We start from the raw sequence: 21,726 nt of genomic DNA on the forward strand, positions 1-21,726 counted from the left end.
AATCCACGGAAAACTCCTAGAACTAATACATGAGTCCAGCAATGTTGTAGGGTACAAGATTAACACACAAAAACCAACTATATTCTATATACTAGCAGTAACATGTGAACACTGAAAAACACCATTTATAATCACCCCCAAAAATGGAATACTTAGGTATAAATCTAACAAAACACATATAATACTTCCATGCTGAATACTGATGAGAGAAATCAAAGAAGATCTATAAGACTTGGAGAAACTTACCACTGTTCATGGACTGGACAACTCAATATAATTAAGATATCCCTTTATCCTTTCCCTTCTCCAGGGGATCTTCCCAACCCAGGGATCAAACCCGTATTGCAGGCGGATTCTTTACCAGCTGAGCCACAAGGGAAGCCCAATAAAGATGTCAATTCTCCCCAAATTGATACTGTGCCTGTGCATGCTCTCATGTCCAACTCTTTGTGACTTCATGGACTATAGCCTGCAAGGCTCCTCTGTCCATGAAACTTTCCAGACAAGAATACTGGAGTGGTTGCCATTTCCTTCTCCAGGGGATCTTCCCGACCCAGGGATCAAACCAGCCTCTTCTGTGTCTCCTGCATTGGCAGGTGGGTTCTTTACCAGCTGAGCCATGGGGGAAGCCAATTGATACTGAGTTTCATGCACTTTCTAACAAAATCCTTCCCATTAAGATTCTTTATAGATACAGAGATTAATCTAAAATTTATACAGAAAGGCAAACGAACTAGAATAGCTAAAATAATCTAAGAAAGAATAAAACAGGAGTAATCAATCTACCAGATTTCAAGACTTATTACACACCTAGAGCAGCCATTCTGTGATCCTGGCAAAGGGATAAACACATAGCTCAATGAAAAGAATAGAGAACCTAGAAATATAGTACAAATATGCTCAACTGGTTGTTGACAATGGTTCAAAAACAATTCAATGAAGACTGCCTTTCCCACAAATGATGCTGGAACAACTGGATAGGCACAGGTAAAAGTAACAAACCTTGATCACACCTTACACAAAAAACAACAAAAAATGGATAATGGACTTACATAAGTAGAAAACTGTAAAACATTTCTCTTCAAAAAGCTTTCTAAAACTTTAGGAATCAATTGTCAAGATCTAGAGGTAGGCTAGATTTGATGCCAAAATCATATATCTGACAAAGGGCTTGTATATAAAATATATGAAAGAACGCTTGAAATTCAACAGTAAAATGACAATAACAACAGACAATCCAAACAGAAAATGAACAAAAAACATGAACAGACATTTCACCACACAGGACCTACAGATGATGAGTAAGTACATGTAAAATTTGTCAGCATCGTGGGCCATTAGGAAAATGCAAATTAAAACCACAATGAAGCATCACTGTAGAACAATTAAACTTCAAAACACAAATGCTGACAAGGACGCCAAAAAAAAAAAAAAGAACCAACTAGATCACTCACTGTATTAGTCTGCTAGGGCCATAAAAAATAGAAATTTGTTTTCTCGTAGTTTGGATGCTGGAAGTCCAAAACCAAAATTTCTCTTTCTTATAAGGACATCAGTCAAACTGGACTAGGGCCTCCTCTAAAGACCTCTTCAGTTCAGTTCAGTCGCTCAGTCATGTCCGACTCTTTGCAACGCCATGAATCGCAGCACGCCAGGCCTCCCTGTCCATCACCAACTCCCAGAGTTCACTCAAACTCATGTCCATCGAGTCGGTGATGCCATCCAGCCATCTCATTCTCTGTCATCCCCTTCTCCTCCCTCCCCTAATCCTTCCCAGCATCAGAGTCTTTTCCAGTGAGTCAACTCGTCGCATGAGGTGGCCAAAGTATTGCAGTTTCAGCTTTAGCATCAGTCCTTCCAATGAACACCCAGGACTGATCTCCTTTAGAATGGACTGGTTGGATCTCCTTGCAGTCCAAGGGACTCTCAAGAGTCTTCTCCAACACCCACAGTTCAACAGTATCAATTCTTCGGTGATCAGCTTTCTTCACAGTCCAACTCTCACATCCATACGTGACCACGGGAAAAACCATAGCCTTGACTAGACGGACCTTGGTTGGCAAAGTAATGTCTCTGCTTTTTAATATACTATCTAGGTTGGTCATAACTTTCCTTCCAAGGAGTAAGTGTCTTTTAATTTCATGGCTGCAATCAGCATCTGCAGTGATTTTGGAGCCCCCAAAAATAAAGTCTGACACAGTTTCCACTGTTTCTCCATCTATTTCCCATGAAGTGATGGGACCAGATGCCATGATCTTCGTTTTCTGAATGTTGAGCTTCAAGCCAACCTTTTCACTCTCCTCTTTCACTTTCATCAAGAGGCTTTTGAGTTCCTCTTCACTTTCTGCCATAAGGGTGGTGTCATCTGCATATCTGAGGTTATTGATATTTCTCCCGGCAATCTTGATTCCAGCTTGTGCTTCTTCCAGACCAGCGTTCCTCATGATGTACTCTGCATATAAGTTAAATAAGCAGGGTGACAATATACAGCCTTGACGTACTCCTTTTCCTATTTGGAACCAGTCTGTTGTTCCATGTCCAGTTCTAACTGTTGCTTCCTGACCTGCATACAGGTTTCTCAAGAGGCAGGTCAGGTGGTCTGGGATTCCCATCTCTTTCAGAATGTTCCACAGTTTATTGTGATCCACACAGTCAAAGGCTTTGGCATAGTCAATGAAGCAGAAATAGATGTTTTTCTGGAACTCTCTTGCTTTCTCCATGATCCAGCGGATGTTGGCAATTTGATCTCTGGTGCCTCTGCCTTTTCTAAAACCTGCTTGAACATCTGGAAGTTCACGGTTCACATATTGCTGAAGCCTGGCTTGGAGAATTTTGAGCATGACTTTACTAGCGTGTGAGATGAGTGTGGTAGTTTGAGCATTCTTTGGCATTGCCTTTCTTTGGGATTGGAATGAAAACTGACCTTTTCCAGTCCTGTGGCCACTGCTGAGTTTTCCAAATTCGCTGGCATATTGAGTGCAGCACTTTCACAGCATCATCTTTCAGGATTTGAAATAGCTCAACTGGAATTCTATCACCTCCACTAGCTTTGTTCATAGTGATGCTTTCTAAGGCCCACCTGACTTCACATTCCAAGATGTCTGGCTCCAGGTGAGTGATCACGCCATCGTGATTATCTTGGTCGTCAAGATCTTTTTTGTACAGTTCTTCTGTGTATTCTTGCCACCTCTTCTTAATATTTTCTGCTTCTGCTAGGTCCATACCATTTCTGCCCTTTATCAAGCCCATCTGTGCATAAAATGTTCCCTTGTTATCTCTAATTTTCTTGAAAAGATCTCTTGTTTTTTCTATTCTGTTGTTTTCCTCTATTTCTTTGCATTGATGCACCTCTTTAAAGGTGTACCTCCAAATACAATCACCTTGTGATGTGTTTGGGAGTTAGGCTTTCAACCTATGAATTAAGGGGGTGACAAAATTCAGCTCGTAACGCTCACGCGTTCTCCTGGGAATGTAAAATAGCACCACCACTCTGGAAAACATTCTGGAAATTTATTTTAAAAAGTAAGCAAGCAACCCAGCAATTATATTTTTCTCAGAAAAATGAAGACCTGTTTCAGAAAAATAAACCTACCTACAGATGTTTACAGCAGCTTTAGTCAGAGCAACCTATAACTAGAAACAACCTAGATGTCCTTCAACGGGTGAATGTTTAAACAAACTGTGGTACATCCATACGATGGAATGCTACTCAGCAATTTAAAACAAACTATTTAAATATGGAATAATGCAAATGACTATCCACAAAATTATGCTACTGGAAAAAAAAAAAGTCAATCCCAAATGGTTACATCCTGGTAGATTCCATTTATACAACACTCTTGAAATGATAAAATTACAGAAACGGAGACTGGATTAACGGTTGCCAGGTGTTAAGGAGAAAGAGGCTAGGTGGGAAGGAAGTATTAGGTATGGCTACAAAAGGGAACTCTTTATGTCTTGCTAAAGATGGGTAAGAAACTTCACTGAACCTTTTTCCACTTTCCAAAATCTGAATGATGTGCTCTAAAATAAATTAGACAACAACAATCAAATGGGTTGGATGGGGAGATATTCGTTACCATATGTGGAATGATTAAGAAGTGCCAGGCTCTGTGCTAATTCAGACGTAGGCTGGCTCCAACACTGTGCTTGACTTCATCAAGCTACACTCAACTGTTAAATGTCACCCAAAGATAACAACTGCAATGTCCAACAGGATCCAGGACAAAAGATGTAAATTTTAAAATTACCTCTCCTACCAACACTCTTCTTGCCTATCTGATCTCAGTCAAGTATTAATGAAAAAAGCAATAATCATCTACCTAAATGTTTCACACTTAAGGTATAATTAACTGATAGATTTAAGTATCATCACAATGTACAAAACAAGGTTAACTCAAACGGGATTTTAACAAAAATTGTATGTTTAAGACAAAATTAAACTGCAGACCAAGTGTTGTCATCTGTTTAATTCAGATGCCCTAAAGCATCACTCCCCATCCTAATAATGGAGTTTTTAGGTATTCTGGAGGTTAACTGGATACAAATTCTAAGTAGTAGTAATAGTTTCCATCTCACCACAACTCAAGATGCCTGTCTGTTGGGTGCTTGGCCTAGACGGAGAAAATATTTATAACAACTTTCTTTGTCTTTGAGGAAAGATAATCCAGGACCAGTACAACTAGTAAAAACCCACGTGTGTCTTCACTGCTGCCTCTAAGTGTCCCTTCCTCCTGCCTTCTAAGTTCTCTGCATCCTCAGGGTACCCTTCCTTCCAGAGGACATCCTTTTCCAGCTGCCCCAGCACGGTGAACGACTTAAGCAAGCACCGAACTCGGCCTTTGAAGAGCCTTGTTTGCGGTTTAAGGCAGTCAGGAGGAATGTTCACCTTTCGGTTGGCCTGGATTGACTGAGGGCTGAAGAGTTTGTTTTTATTTTGCAGAGGCCACTAGGAAGACTGCTCGAGTCTTCCTGACTGATATCATGGTATCAAGGCTGACACCATGCCTGGGGGAACCGGGTCAAAAAGAGTTAACAGGCCACTTGAGCTCTTTTGCCCTGCTCACTCTATTAACCTTAATTATTCAGAGTCCAAGAATCTCAACTTCCAAGGGTTCAGATTCCATTTTCAAGGTGTCAACCACTTTCTTCTCCTGACTTAATATCCCTTCTTTCTTTCAGAACAGTGATCATTTTCTCCTGCCCTCCATCTCTCAGCCATTTGATCTCACACCCCAAAGTTCTAGCAGCCTCCAGTGCATAAGAGGTAAAGAAATTATTAATCTGGGGTGGGTAGGCTGGGCTGATGGACTCCAAAACAGGAAACTCAAACTAAGGAAAACAGCTAAGGACCATCACGGCACTACCATCCCCTACTCAGCTCATGTAAGGGCTTCCCTGGTGGCTCAGACAGTAAAGAATCCGCCTGCAACGTGGGAGACCTGGGTTTGATCCCTGGGTTGGGAAGATCCCTGGAGGAGGGCACGGCAACCCACTCCAGTATTCTTGCCTGGAGAATCCCATGGACAGAAGAGCCTGGCAGGCTACACCCCATGGGGTTGCAAAGAGTCGGACACAACTGAGCGACTAAGCACAGCACAGCACATCCAACTCATGCAAAGTAAGATTTAACACTTTTGTTTTCTACACTGCAGTCGTGGGGGAAGGGGAAGCATTTTAATAACAACAAGAGTACACAATACATGATATTAGGAAAAAACTACCAACAAGCAATGACTACATACTGAAGAATAGACTGAGAAAGAAAAGCCTCTAAAACATGATGCTAATTACAATTATATGCGTGACCTGCTTTTAATTTCTGCCTGATCATTACACAATAAGCATGCATAAAACAATGTGTCAGATTAACTTTCAATTTTACTTTAATGCAACTATAGTCCTTCCTTTCAACCTCCACCCGTGCACCTTCATTCATTACTGGCTACAAATGTAAGATGGTGATTCCTTCCACAACAATTACCAAGACACCATGCTGTCACACCAGAAGTTCAGTTCAGTCGCTCAGTCATGTCCGACTCTTTGCCACTCCATGAACCACAGCACGCCAGGCCTCCCTGTCTGTCACCAACTCCCGGAGCTCACTCAAACTCATGTCCATCGAGTCGGTGATGCCATCCAGCCATCTCATTCTCTGTCATCCCCGTCTCCTCCCGCCCCCAATCCCTCCCAGCATCAGAGTCTTTTCCAGTGAGTCAACTCGTCTCATGAGGTGGCCAAAGTATTGGAGTTTCAGCTTTAGCATCAGTCCTTCCAATGAACACCCAGGACTGATCTCCTTTAGAATGGACTGGTTGGATCTCCTTGCAGTCCAAGGGACTCTCAAGAGTCTTCTCCAATACCACAGTTCAAAAGCATCAATTCTTCGGCGATCAGCTTTCTTCACAGTCCAACTCTCACATCCATACATGACCACGGGAAAAACCATAGCCTTGACTAGACAGACCTTGGTTGGCAAAGTAATGTTTCTGCTTTTTAATATGCTGTCTAAGTTGGTCATAACTTTTCTTCCAAGGAGTAAGTGTCTTTTAATTTCATGGCTGCAATCAGCATCTGCAGTGATTTTGGAGCCCAAAAAAATAAAGTCAGTTTTTTATTTCCACTGTTTACCCATCTATTTCCCATGAAGTGATGGGACCAGATGCCATGATCTTCGTTTTCTGAATGTTGAGCTTCAAGCCAATCTTTTCACTCTCCTCTTTCACTTTCATCAAGAGGCCTTTGAGTTCCTCTTCACTTTCTGCCATAAGGGTGGTGTCATCTGCATATCTGAGGTTATTGATATTTCTCCCGGAAGAGAGGCCAGCAATTTGGTATTCCACTTCACAGACTGTCCATCTTTCAACAGCAGTACCTCCTCTAGTCTTTCCCAGGGCCAAACTATTCCTTTTCTAGTTACTATAATTATTTCCTCCAAACAACTTTTATCACTTCCTCCAAACAACTTTTATCACTTCCTAGTCGATGGACCACAAGTTGTTTCACAACAAAAAGATGGTCAAATGAATTCATAATATGTGATATAAATGGACTGGCAAAGATTAAATAATTGGTAAAAGGGAGATAGAAACAGATGTTTTCATATATTCTGGGTGAATGTGCAGAATGGTACAATCTCTATGCAGAGAAATGTGGCAATATCTATCAAAGTTGCAACACAAGTACTCATTTCTAGAAATGTATCTTATAGTTTACTTGCCTGTCCCACCACTGCATTGAAATAACAAGTTACTCATTGCAGTATTATTATAACAACAAAAAATTTATAATGATAGCAAAAAATTATCTAGCACTTAGTACAGTACCAAACACTGTTCCAAGCACTTAACACATACACTCATTTAATCTTCTGAACAATCCTGAGGCAGGCGCTATTAACATTCATATTGTACAGATGGAAAAACTAAGAAGCCAAATAAAAGTAGCCCATGACCACATAGCTACCGTGAGCCAACGCCTGAATCTAGGCAGTGTGGCTCCAGAGCCTGTTCTCTTAACTATTACGATATACTAAATCACCTAAACACTGGATTGGGCAAAAAGTTCATACTCATTGTCCCGTAAGATGTTATGGGAAAATCCAAAACAAACTTTTTGGCCAACCTTAAACATCAACAGGGAGAATAACTGGATACATCCATCTGCTAGGTAGTTAGGAAAGAAGAGTAGGAAAAAGGAGTCCAAAATGGTGGTGGCTAAAAGACAAAGGGAAAAGCCCAGAAAAGGGAACGAAGGAAAAATCCAAGGATCTGAGTGAGAACCTCAGGTGAAACACACATACCCGCTTCCTGGCTATCCCTAATTTCCATAGGACAGGCTCGGGGAAAGCAAACAAAACGTAAAAAAGGAGGGAGCCTAGATGAGTTGGGGCCTCTCCTTTGGGGTCAGCCTGCCCTCACAACTCAAGGGTATACTATCCTCTGTTTACTGAATAAAACTCTGAGCTCTAACATTGCTTTAACACTGTTCCACCACTTCAAATCTTTGTTGCAGCGAGACAGTTCCGAGGAAATTACACACTCTCTCAACACATCTAAAGGAATATTAGGTGAAGTCGCTCAGTCGTGTCTGACTCTTTGCGACTCCATGGACTGTAGCCTACCAGGCTCCTCTGTCTCTGGGATTTTCCAGGCAATACTACTGGAATGGATTGCCATTTCCTTCTTCAGTGGACCTTCCCGACCCAGGGATCGAACCCAGGTCTCCCACATTGTAGACAGATGCTTTAACATCTGAGCCACTAGGGAAGTCTAAAGAAATATTACGTTTTTTAAAAAACTTCCTTTAATTCCCCCTCCCACTTTGAGGGTAGCCTAAGCTTAGTAACTCACCTATAATGGAAAGGGAAAAACAGCAATTTTACAGTGCCGAAACTGGCAAATGCTACCATAACCAAAGGATCTAAGTTAACCACCACCAGTGATGTCTTGTAAATATCATGTAGTACTCCCTCATGGAGACATGAGTAAGACAACTCAACTGCAGTATTTCCAACAGTCCATAGCCCCATGCTAATGAGGAAAACATCCGACAAACCCATGTTGAGACAGTCTACAGACCAGTACTCCCAAAAACTGTCAAGGTCATAAAAAGTTTGAAAAACTGTCAGAGGCGACTAAGGAGAGATGACAATTAATGCAATTATAGTATTCTGGATGGGATCATGGAACAGAAAAAGAACGGAAAAACTGGTGATATCTAATAAACTCTGTTAACAATAACAAACCATCAGTTTCTTAGTTCTGACTGTGTACCACAGTAAGATGACGAAATTAAAGGAAAATGAAACTGGGTAAGGTGTATATGGAAACTTCTTTGCAATTTTTCTTAAGTCTAAAATTTTTCCAAAGTAAAAAGTTTATTTAAAACAGAAAAGGGACAAAGGACTTCCCCAGCAGTCTAGTGGTTAAGACTCTGAACTTCCACAGTAGGGGGCACAAATTCCACCCCTGGGCAGGCAACTAAGATCCCTCACACCACGCCGAGTAGGGGGGCAAAAATAATAAAAACAAAAATTTTTTTTAAACAAAGAAGAAAGCTCTTTGTGCACTGCTATGAAAAACAACCCTCTAAGTGAAAGCTTAAGGTAAAGAATAGAGTGTCTAGTATGGAAGAAGCATATATGCATAAGTATAAAAATATCATTTGTGTAAAACAGTTGGGAAAGCACATATACATACAAAAAATATTTTTGGAAGGATACATAAGAATCTAATAACAATGACTTTGTAGAGAGAACTCAGTAGCTGAGGAACAGCAATAAAAGACTTTTTACTGTGTTCTCTTACACTTTTTAAACTTTGAAACGAGTGAATTACCTAATTAACTTTTTTTTTCCAATTAACTTTTAAAATTACAGGTATGACATGGACTTGAACTCAGGCAAAGCCCTGGAAATAACACAGGGGAATAATTAGAATTTTAGAAGATTTTTAAAAATCTAATCTCATCTATCAGTTAAAGCTTCCCACATCCCCATCCTCACTTTTCCCTCCAGCCTCGTTTCTCCTTTATGCAGTGCAAACATTTCATTCTAACCAAACCAACCCTAACAAGTCAGTTTCTTCCCCAACTTCCCGTCCCTCCTAGTAAAACCAAGCTAGGAACTTCAAAGCCACCCACCTATTGAGCTATTCAGCATCCCGTATACTTTGTAACAGATGCAAATACAGGCACTCATGCCATCACTACTCCTACACCGCTGACAACACTGCTCTGCGATCACAGCAGCCTTTCCCACTAAATTCATACTGCCTCCAACTACCTCTTTTTTAAAATTTTGACTATAAGATCATGGACATACTTTATATTCTAAGTATTTAAAATTTTTTGCTGCATTTGTAACTGCTTTTTGTTTGTTCAGGGCTTACTCACTTATTCTATACTGGAGTATAATTGATTAACAATGTTATGTTAGTTTCAGGCATACAGCAAAGTGATTCAGTTATACTTGTATCTATTTTTTTTCAAACTATTTTCCCATTTAGATTGTTACATAATATTTCAGCAGTCTCCTATGGTATACATTACGTACAGTTGGTTATCCATTTTTAAACATAGCAATCTGAACATGTCAATCCCAAACTCCCTATCTTCCCCTGCCTCACCTCACAACCATTAAGTTGGTTCTCTAATTACCGTGTGTTTAGTTGCTCAGTCGTGTCCAACTCTAGCCTGCCAGGCTCCTCTGCCTATGGAATTTCCCAGGCAAGAATACTGGAGTGGCGATCCCCCTACTCCAGGGGATCTTCCGGACTCAGGAAGTAAGCCTGCACCTCTTGAGTCTTCTGCATTGACAGACTGATTCTTTAGCACTCAACCACCCAGGAATCCCCAAGTCTAATTCTTAAAGAAATGCAAATCAGAACTACAAGGAGTTATCACGTCACACCTTCAGGATGACCATCATCAAAAATCTGCAAACAATAAATGCTGGAGAGCCTGTAGAGATAAGGCAACCTTCCTACACGGTTGGTGGGAATGTAAATTGGTACACCCATTATGGAGAACAGTACGGAGGTTCCTTAAAAAAAAAAAAACTAAAAATAGAGCTACCATATAGTTCTGCAATCCCTAGGCATATATCCAAAGAAAAACATCGTCTGAAAGGATACATGCACCCCAATGTTCACTGTACCACTATTTACAGTAATCAGGACATGGAATCAACCTAAATGACCATCAAGAGATGACAGGATCAAGAATATGTGGTAGATATATACAATGGAAAGCACAAGCTGGAATCAAGATTGCCGGGAGAAATATCAATAACCTCAGATATGTAGATGACACTACCCGTATGGCAGAAAGTGAAGAGGAACTAAAAAGCCTCTTGAGGAAAGTGAAAAGGTTGGCTTGAAGCTCAATATTCAGAAAACAAAGATCATGGCATCTGGTCCCATCACTTCATGGGAAATAGATGGGGAAACAGTGGAAACAGTGTCAGATTTTATTTTTTTGGGCTCCAAAATCACTGCAGATGCTGACTGCAGCCATGAAATTAAAAGACGCTTACTCCTTGGAAGGAAAGTTATGACCAACCTAGATAGCATATTAAAAAGCAGAGACATTACTTTGCCAACCAAGGTCTGTCTAGTCAAGGCTATGGTTTTTCCAGTGGTCATGTATGGATGTGAGAGTGGACTGTGAAGAAAGCTGATCACCGAAGAATTGATGCTTTTGAACTGTGGTGCTGGAGAAGACTCTTGAGAGTCCCTTGGACTGCAAGGAGATCCAACCAGTCCATTCTAAAGGAGATCAATCCTGGGTGTTCATTGGAAGGACTGATGCTAAAGCTGAAACTCCAATACTTTGGCCACCTCATGCAACGAGTTGACTCTGAGGCTGGGAAGGATTGGAGGCGGGAGGAGAAGGGGACGACAGAGAATGAGATGGCTGGATGGCATCACCGACTCGATGGACATGAGTTTGAGTGAACTCCGGGAGCTGGTGACAGACAGGGAGGCCTGGCGTGCTGTGATTCATGGGGTCGCGGAGAGTCAGACACGACTGAGCGACTGAACTGAACTGAACTGAATATATAATGGGATATTACTCAGCCATTAAAAACAATGAAATAATGCCATCTGCAGCAACACTGATTGACCTAGAGATTGTTATACTGAGTGAAGCCAGAAAAATATCCCTGATGTGAGGAATCTAAAAAGAAATGACACAAATGCACTTATTTACAAAACAGAAACAGACTCCAGCTATTGATACTTCTTAATGCAGGGCTCCAGGCAGCCATCATTATCAACCTCAGTAGGCCGGTGAAATAAAACCTATTTGTCATATTGATTTGTATGCCTTGATAAGTTCCTCCATGAATTTCACATATATTTATTTACATTTACTCCTACTTTGTTCTGAAAATATTAATGAAACTTACAGGAATACATGAACTATAAAAAATTAACATAAAATAACATAAAAGAATAAGGAAAACACCAAAAATGATGCCAAGGAAAAAGTTGAAAAAATATACAGCATAAAATCTATAAGCCTGCCCTGGGGTAGGCTACAAATCTGGTCTGGCTTTCTAACAGCCATCACCTAAGGGAAAATCCAGTCCACAGTTCAGGAGAGAAACAGAAAAGTACTCAGAAGGGGAACTATTCTTGGTACTAACATCAAAGAGTAACTTTTACAAAGCAAAGAGAACACTATACAGAGAAAGAACAAGATACACAACTATCAGTTTTCAAGGGTTGGGATGTTCCTTCCAGTGTCCATTTAGGAGAGTCTATGACGCCTCACCAAAGCTCACTGCAGCAAAACTGATTTTACAAGGAGCAGATATAAGCTTTAAGAACTCTGTGTCCTTTTACTTGGTTTCCTCCTTCATTGCCTCCCTGACTAAATATAAACTCTTTGAAGACAAGAACCATGTTCTGTAACTCTTTCACAGCCCACAATGCTTTGTATTCTGCAAAATAGCAAGCATTCAGTAACAGTGAGATTTCACTTCAGTCGTGTCCTGAGTCACTTCAGTCGTGTCCGACTCTGTGCAACCCCAGAGACGGAAGCCCACCAGGCTGTCCCGTCCCTGGGATTCTCCAGGCAAGAACACTGGAGTGGGTTGCCATTTCCTTCTCCAAACAGTGAGATTTACCAAGAGCAATTCAAGCCCACTCTGAAAAATTCTCTAATCTAAACATAGGAATTCCCACTCCTACCAAACAGAATAAAAATGATACCTGAAGCCTCAAGAGATAATCTCTAAAACCTTCTATACTGTTCAGTTCAGTTGCTCAGTTGTGTCCGACTCTTTACAACCCCATGAATCACAGCACGCCAGGCCTCCCTGTCCATCACCAACTACTGAATCACAATTGATTTGTGATGTTCCAACAGCATTTTTTGTTTTGCATATCCCTGGCACAAGGCTTGCAGAAATGCCAAATCAATATCACTGCATCTATCAAATAAAATGGCAACTCCTATAAAAGGAAAGACATTACTATCTTTCAAGAATATAATCAATAGCTCTTCACAAACCAGCTGAGAAAGGCAGGTTCATATTTTAAATGACTCTGCAAGTCCTCTAGCAGACAATGAATTATAATGCAGATTCTCTTGACTTCTTTCCAAGAACCTGTAGTTTCTGTAAATGCCAAACTGCCAGGGAACTGTACCTCCCAATTCTTCCATACATGCGTCCATACATAAATACAGACACACACACCACTATCAAACAGCAGAATAAAGCTTATCTTTTCCTTTACAACTACTCCCTACCTGCTCCTCTTTACCTGGTCAAATTGGAAATGAATGAAGCCTAATAAATTATTTAGGTAAAGCAATTATGAGCAACACAAGTATTATAAAACTTAAATTACTATTCTTAAGCAGAGGCATTAGGACACATTAACAATTCTGTTTGTATTTTATTAATGGAAATCATTAATAAATAAGTAGCTTCATCCTACACTGGCCGAGCTTTTTAATACATCTAGTATTTCAGTTTGCAGAAAGTTCCTCATTTGGTATTCCCTGTATGCAGGGGAACACCCTACCACCCCAGGAGGAAATAGCTGTAATGAGTTAAAGAACATGGACAGGACTGGGAGTAGGGGTTGGGGAGTCCACCAAGTGGACCTCAGGAAGTCTAATTCCTGTGCCTTTGTTTCTTCACCTATAAAACTTGAGAAATGACAATAATCTCTATAAGATTATTGGAAGGATTAAATAAGACTTGTAAACTATTTAATAAACTGTAAGCCCTTGTGGCTCAGAGGGTAAAGAATCCGCCCGCAATGCGGGAGACCTGGGTTCGATCCCTGGGTTGGGAAGATCCCCTGGAGAAGGGAAAGGCTACCCACTCCAGTATTCTGGGCTGGAGAAATCCACGGACTGTACAGTCCATGGGGTTGCAAAGAGTCGGATAAGACTGAGCGACTTTCACTTTAGTAAACTGTATGTAAAACAGATCCTCAATAAGCATCAGTTTTCTTGCTCTTTTCTTACAGGTAAGGAAACAGAAGCTTAGTAGGTGCCTTGTCCAAGGTCAATGCCTAGTCACTGTGATATATAGGCCAAATTTAGGGACCAAGGCTCTAATTTAGGGACTAAGGTTCTTGCCACTACATCAAGCAGTCTTAAAATAGCAAAACCCAACACCTCATGTTCATCACTGTCAGGCACTCATTACATGCAAAGAAAAAACTAACCAGTTGTACATCTATTAGATGCCAAGCACTATCTTAACCTCTTTCCTCATGACTACCCTGCAAAGTAGGCACATTCATCCAATTTTACTGAGAGAAATTAATTTATCAAAGTCAGATTGATAATACAAAATTAACCCAGGTCTATTTGGTCTACTACTTTCTCCTACTATCCTGCTTCAAAGGCACACAAGTGTTTAGAAACAACTGTTTACCAAAATTAAATCATAAATGGCCTGGAAATTTTTATAGATCCTTCCAATGTATTAGTGGAAACTGTCCCTAGCACCACCATCTATTCTCCTTAAATTTATCTGTATTAGGCTAAAACAATTTATAATAACCACAGTGACAAATTTACATTTGTATAGCATGCTATAGGTTAGTATTATAAATTTTTTCATTCTTACTGGATCCAACCACTGAAATTTTTCACATATTAGCTCACATCTCATTTAATACTTTTGAGATTTCTGTGATATAGGGATTATCACCATTTTACAGATAAAGAAACAAGTTTCAAAAAGGTAAGTAACTTGCTTGAAGTGAAGTGGCTCAGTTGTGTCCGACTCTTTGCGACGCCATTGACTGCAGCCTACCAGACTCCTTTGTCCGTGGGGTTTTCCAGGCAATAGTACTGGAGTGGATTGCCATTTCCTTCTCCTTACTTAGGTTATACAATTACTAACAGCAGGACTCTGCCTTGGATCTTTCTAAAAGAAAAGCACACATACTCCTCCTTGCAGTGATTCGTGTAATCTTTTGCTTTTGTCAATTTACTCATCAGAGCTGGGGGAAGGGATGGACTGGGGGGAAGGACTTCTTTAACCAAAAATGGAACAGAAAATAAGGGCCAAAACCTGATAAAACAATAAAAACAGAAAAATATCACAGAAAGGTTGTCCTAGAGCTCTCTTCCCTCCCTTCAAGACTGTTAGGTGATTGTCAATAAATGTTTATAGGGCAGTTTCAAATATTCCAGAGCACAGAAGAAAAAAAAGTTTCCCAATTCATTCTCAGAGACTAGCTTAATCTTGACACGAAATGAGTCAAGAAAAGCAAACTAAAAGTGAAACGTAAAATTATGTTTATTTTTGTGATCACATACGCAAATGTATTTAATAGGTTGAGTGAAAAACAAATATGTGTAGTATGATCTCTTTTGTGTAAGAAAAACCACTGAATACACACATACATACTAAGGATAGCTGGGTATGTAAATGTATTTGTACATACATACACATATAAATGCAAAGATGTACATTTGGAAATATAAACCCCAAACTGCTAACAAGGTGACCTGGGACAGGAGTAGTCTTGGGGGTGAAGGAAGGGATGTGGACAAATAGTGAAGTGACATTTTTGCCTTTTACTCTATATGTGCTTATTTGCTCAGTCATGTCCGACTCTGTGACCGCATGGACTGACTATAGACTGCCAGGCTCCTCTTCCATGAGGATTCTCCAGGCAAGATGACTGGAGTGGGTTGTCATGCCCGCGTCCAGGGGATCTTCCCCATCCAGGAATTGAACCCAGGTCTCTCACAATGCAGGTGGATTCTTTACCATCTGAGACGCCAGGAAAGGCCTTTACTCTATACTCCTGTACATTATATCAATTTTTTAATAATTAACATGTATCCTATTTGACAATTAAAATATACAAATGAAAAACAGGACCTGATAGCCATCTGATGTATCTCCTCTAGCTATCACAGTCAAAACTAATTATTTTATTCACTCATTGGGCATTCATTTATCTAAAACAAGGTATAACCCTGTATGTGGGCACTGAGCATTTGTGCCAGCCTCCAGATACCTGGAACCAATTTTTTAAGCCCAGCATTGAACATTTACTTTCTTCCATCAGACAGTGCTGTTTTAAGTCAAGTTTTAATTATCACTTATTATTTTTCAGGTCATACGCGAGGGACAAAAAATTCTTTATTTAGAATGTGTACTGCCTTTATGCAATGAGTTGACTCACTGGAAAAAGAGTCTGATGCTGGGAGGGATTGGGGGTGGGAAGAGACGGGGACAACAGAGAATGAGATGGCTGGATGGCATCACCGACTCCATGGACATGAGTTTGAGTGAACTCCGGGAGTTGGTGATGGACAGGGAGGCCTGGCGTGCTGTGATTCATGGGGTCGCAAAGAGTCGGACACGACTGAGCGACTGAACTGAACTGCCTTTATTCTAAGAATGACTTTTATTGGATTTTTTTTTGGCGGGGTGGGGGGGACAAGTGGAAAAAACATATTTGTATTCATTTGTCCAACAAAGGTTAGAGTCCTTCTTACATGTCTGGGCACAATGGTAGACAATGGATATGCAAAGACAAATAAATAACATATGGCCTCTACCTCCCCTCTAGGGAGACAAGAATTTCAGAGTAAGTAACACATAAAAACTGAAATACACACCTTAGTAATCCTACACTTCAAAGTGAATCTGGCAAACTGCCCTGTTCAAAAATAAAAATTAATTTCAGTGTAACCTAGAAATAACTTAATGTTTATGAAAACTGTGAAATTATTCAATTACTCTATGGTTAAAGGGTATAAATTAGTGGAAAAATAGAGAACATGGAAGCTCCAGGGGAACAGAAAGTGCAATGTCTCAGTGAACAAGTTCTAGGATTAGCACTGCCAATAAGAAACTGTTTTTAGGTTTGTTTCCCCAAAGAAAATATGGAAATGACATCTACCTTATTAGGATAGGAGAAATCAAAGAATTTATTTGAAAAAGCATAACAAAATCTGGAGAACATGAGGTACTGTGGACACAACACCTGCTTTTTGTTGTTGGTTTCATTCATTTATTTATTTTATCCCTACTCTGTCGATGATTAACTAAGCAAAGCTGCAAACACAATTTAACTTCGTATGCCTCATAAAGTGGAAAGAATGCAGGAAGCAGAGTCAGAAGATCTGAGTTTACATTCAGACCTTGACTCTTATTAACTTCATAAGGTTAAAAAATGAACAAATTATTTAACCTCTTTAAACCTTAGTGTCCTAGCAGCAAAATAGGAGTAATCCTATTTAACTGGGTTATTTCAAAGACTAAAGAAGAAAAATACATGTGAAAACATAAACTGAAAAATTATAAATCAAACATTTTTTTTCCAAAGAAGATATATAAATGGCCAATAAGAACTTAAAGATGCTCATCATCATTAGCCCATTACAGAAATGCAAACAAAAACCCAAAGATACCACCTCACACACACTGGAATACCTATCATCAAAAAGACAACCTTAACAAGGCTGGAGAAAGTGTGACCCTCATACTTTAATGATGGGAATGTAAAATGCAGTCACTACAGAAAATAATTTGGCAGTTCCTCAAATAGTTAGAGTTACTTTAGGACCAAGCAACTCCACATCTAAGTATATACTCAAGATCACTGAAAACATAAGTCCACACAAAAACCTGTAAGTGAACAATCATAGCATCATTACTCATAAAAGCCAAAAAGTGGAAACAACCTAAATTTCCATCAACTGATGAACAGATAAACAAAATGTAGCATAGCCATACAGTGGAATATTATTCAGCCATAAAAAGGAGGTATCTTAATACATGCATAATATGTACGAACTCTGGAAACACTACACTTAGTGAAAGACACAAAAGGCCACATAATGTGTGATTCCAATTATAGGAAATGTCCTAAATCAGCAAATCCAGAGAGACAGAGAGTAGACTTGTGCCTGCCAAGTGTCAATGAGGAAGAATGGGAGTGGCAGTTAATGGCATGAGGGTTTCCTTTTAGGATGTGGAAAATGCTCCTTGAATTAGTGATGATGTTTGCATTACAGTGTGAATAAACTAAAACCACTGAATTGTACATGTTAAAAGAGTGAATTCTACAGTATAAGAGTCATATTTTAGTAAAACTGTTATAGAAATTTACGTTTCTCCTACTTTTTAATAGTAAAGACATTACTTTTTTCAGGAGGTTGTTCCTGCTGCTCGTTAACAGCTATGAAAGCTCTTTGAAGTTAGATGTTACACAGATGAATGGTATTTTTAGTAAAGTGAAACTACTAATTATGTCAGAAAAACTTTCTACAGATCAGATTAATTTGGTATTAGTTTATTTCTTCAAAAGAAAAGTCCTTATTAGTATCATTTGTTTTTAGGGAGTAAAGACAGTGTCAAGGAATCTTTATAGAGTACATTTTAAAAAAAAAATAGGTCAAAATGTAGTATTTTGTTTTTAAATTAGTGGACATTTAGTTTTCAGCTATACCCATCAATCAATTAAAACTGTGATCTACCTGTTTTCATGTTCTGCATTCTGCTGTCACATTTCTAGGTCCACCACCAGCTCCTTCCAACTATTATATACAGAAATCAAAACGCTTGATAAATTCTTGAAATGCAGTCAATTCATTCCCTAATGCTGGGGAATTTACAGAGTAGGCCCAATTTTTAAGGTTAAATTTAGTCTAGCTTGTTTGAATAAATATACAACAAAATGATTTCCTGGAATTTGGAATATAAAAACCACCTATAGAGCTGGGTAATGCTTTCTAAGTCTTTTGGGTATTTTTTCATGAATTTCGTCACGGGGTAAAGACAGTCACTAACTTTTGACCACACAAAGTATTATGTATAAAAGCTTCCTGGTTCTAGAACAAAGAAGTATTTTATTGCTCAAAGAAAAAGGAAGATATTTTCCTTCCATTTAGTATTGTTATACTAAAATAGCATACCAATGAAACCAGCTAGGTAACAGCACGACCCAAGGTATGTAAACAAAGATAAATTGTTCTCTATTTTGTATTCTTTCTTTCGGGGTTAAAAAAAAAAAAAGTTTCTCACAACTAAGAAAATAAGGTTCACCAAGCCAAAGTAAACCATACGGGTTAATATTTACCAATATGGGGGTATTTTTGAGCGGTGATCTTAATGTGAGGGTTTGCCAACCTATGCTAGCATACACGGTGGGTTTACTTGGCACAGACAAAACGTGAAGAGACGGACGACCTGTCAAACAGCTGTATTGAGTTCCTCACTCAACAGCATTTCCAACTTCTCAGGTGCTGTGTGCTTAAAAGAAAGATGTCAAAGCACCAAGAGGAGAACCAAGGGGGAGTCGCAGCAGCTGCCATGTCCAAATGGTGCATCGCGGGGTGAAATGCCACACAAGCCCTCAAGAGCCTGCCAGGCTGCGGTTCCTTTCCAATACACGTCTACCTCCCGTATAAAAATAAATACACATGCAGACACCCCTGCCAACCCGCGCTCCCTTCCCTTTGTGGCTCCTGCGAAGGCTGGAGGGATGTGACCAGCCCGCAGACCCGGGGTAAGCCAAGCCCCCACGCCCCCAGGGAGCCGTCCCCAAGGCTCCGGCAGCCCCGGGGGTCTCTGGCCGGCGTCGCCCACCCGCCGGCCATCACCGGCCACACAAAGGAGCGAGCCGCGGGCGCTGGACGCGGGGACTCGCCCCGGAGCCGGCCGCCGCATCTGGTCCCCGCACGCCGGGCGCAGCAGACCCGCCGGGAGATAGCGATTAACGCCCGTACCTGTTGCACGTTTCGGGTCCCTTTCACCCAGAAACGAACAAGGGCGCCCGGGAGGCGGGCCGCGGGCCGCCCAGGCTCAGCGGGCCGCGGCCGCACCCGGCAGGCGGCGCGGAGGCAAGGGCCGCCCGCGGGACTCCCACCTCGGGCGCTTTGTCTGCGGAGGCGGCCGGGGCGGCGGGGGCGCCTCCCGCAGGCGCGCGGCCCGCCGCCCCCGCTCCCCGCCTGGCCCCGGGGCCTGCGCGGTCCTCCCGCGCGGCGGCCACACTCACCTGGCTGGCGCTGGGGGCCGGCGGCTCCGGGGCGCTGGGAAGGACGCGGGGACGCGAGCGAGGCGCGGGCGGAGGCGGAGGGCGAGGCGGGAGGGAGGCGGGCTGGGGGCGGAGCGGGCCCGGGCGGCGGTGGCTCGGGTCACCCGCGGCGATCCGCGTCCCGGCCCCCTGTGCGTCAGGCCGGGGGCTGCGGCGCGGGCGGCCTTGGGAGACCTCGCGAACCCTCGGCCCGGCCCGCGTCCGCGCGGCCCAGCGCGCGCCCGGGGAGCGGCGGCGCGGCGACCCCGCCCGGCACGGGAAGGGGGCGGGGCCGGGAGTCCGCTGCGGCTGCGGCTGCGGCTGGGGGGCTGGGGGCTGGGCGCGGAGGGCGCCTCCGACGCCACCGGGCCCACCGGGCGACCCTTACGGGGCGCCGAGCTCCCGCCTCCCAAGCCCACAGGCACCCTGGGGTGGTGGGAGGAGGACTGGGCCTAGAGTCGGGCAGCCTGGGCTTACGGAAGGACACCCCCACGACCATACTTGACGCCTCGCAAGTCATTTGTTGTCTCTGCCCTCATACAGAAATATGTATATGGTGTCCAAGATTTTCAGAATTCTGACACTGACATCTTAGGTTTGTTGGGATTCCTTTAGTTCCAAGTACCCACTGCCAGGAGACGACTCTCCCACCCAGAGGTGTGTGATGTAGCTGAAGGATACGGAGGGGAATGGGTTGTAGTGAGAAAGGGCTGGATTCAGGACATTTGTTTTTCTTTGGGGAGCTTTCCATTGGGCAGTCCAGAATTTATCCACAAATGACCCTCTGATAATGGCTATTTGCCCATCTTCACCACCCCTAGTTATTTTTCTCCAAATGTAATGACTTCAGAGTCCTTGTTCTTCCAGTTTTCTTGCGCAAATTGTTTTTATGTCATTTCCTGAATTCAGTTCAAAAGAGTCATCAGCTAATACAAGCTCAGGGCAGCCATGTGGTCCCAATCTCAGGCCTTACTTATTACTCACTATGCCACTCACTTCAGTATCACCTAATTCCACTGAAAAAAAATTACCATTCCACCAACTAGGCAACTAAATCTCTCTACTAAAGTTCTCTGATTGAAAGTCCCAAGGATTAATATTTCCTCTTACTTCTGTGACTGATAATATGTCTCCATGACTTTAGCCTCTTTGCCACCCTCTAGGTCAAGTCTTGTTAACTTTGTTTCTGCTTCTGTTCCTAAGGGCTACTAGGAATGCTTCAAAAACACAGAACTTCCCGCTTTAAAGTCTTTCAGAGGCTTTTCACGTGGATAATCAGGTTCAATCTATTACCGTAACATCCAAGGTCATTTATGATCTGATCCCCAGACCTTTTCAACTCCAGCTTTAATTCCCACCACATCGCACGTCCAGGCTCTGTTTCTGTGCCTTTGGATGCTTTCCTCTATCTGAAATTCATCCCTCATTTAACCAGGTGAAGGTCTACTGTCCTTCAAGACAATAAAGATAGTGCATCTTTTCCTCTTAGAATCTTCCCTGACATCCTGTCCTTTTTCCACAACCACATCCTCACCCGACACACACTAAATTCCTTTTTCCTTTCTGCTTTCGTGGAAATTTTAATCTATTCTCTACAATAATCCTTAGCGCTTTCTTTTTTCCTATTGCTTTGATTGGTGGTCTTTTCTTACTAGACTGGGAATTCCTTAAAAGGGTAGAGATTTTTGTCTAGTTCATTTTTGGCTCTTGT

General features: G+C 41.7%; 1 protein-coding gene across 3 annotated transcripts in view; it reads right to left on the bottom strand.

Moving 5' to 3' along the window:
* SESTD1 (SEC14 and spectrin domain containing 1) overlaps nucleotides 1-20,271 on the bottom strand; it is a 138,617-nt gene extending 118,346 nt beyond the window's left edge. The window contains exon 1 of one of the 3 annotated variants that reach the window (XM_055398489.2): nucleotides 19,998-20,271. The gene's annotated coding sequence lies outside the window, so the exon portion shown is untranslated. Of the gene's footprint in view, nucleotides 1-19,728; nucleotides 19,751-19,997 lie in introns of those variants that run through there. The other 2 variants (XM_088830600.1, XM_055398491.2) reach the window with 2 other exon arrangements.
* Nucleotides 20,272-21,726: the final 1,455 nt, after the last annotated feature.

The sequence above is a fragment of the Moschus berezovskii genome, chromosome 2 (genome assembly GCF_049115385.1).
Source record: "Moschus berezovskii isolate FMDL1 chromosome 2, NW_MosBer_1.0, whole genome shotgun sequence".
Taxonomy (NCBI): domain Eukaryota; kingdom Metazoa; phylum Chordata; class Mammalia; order Artiodactyla; family Moschidae; genus Moschus; species Moschus berezovskii.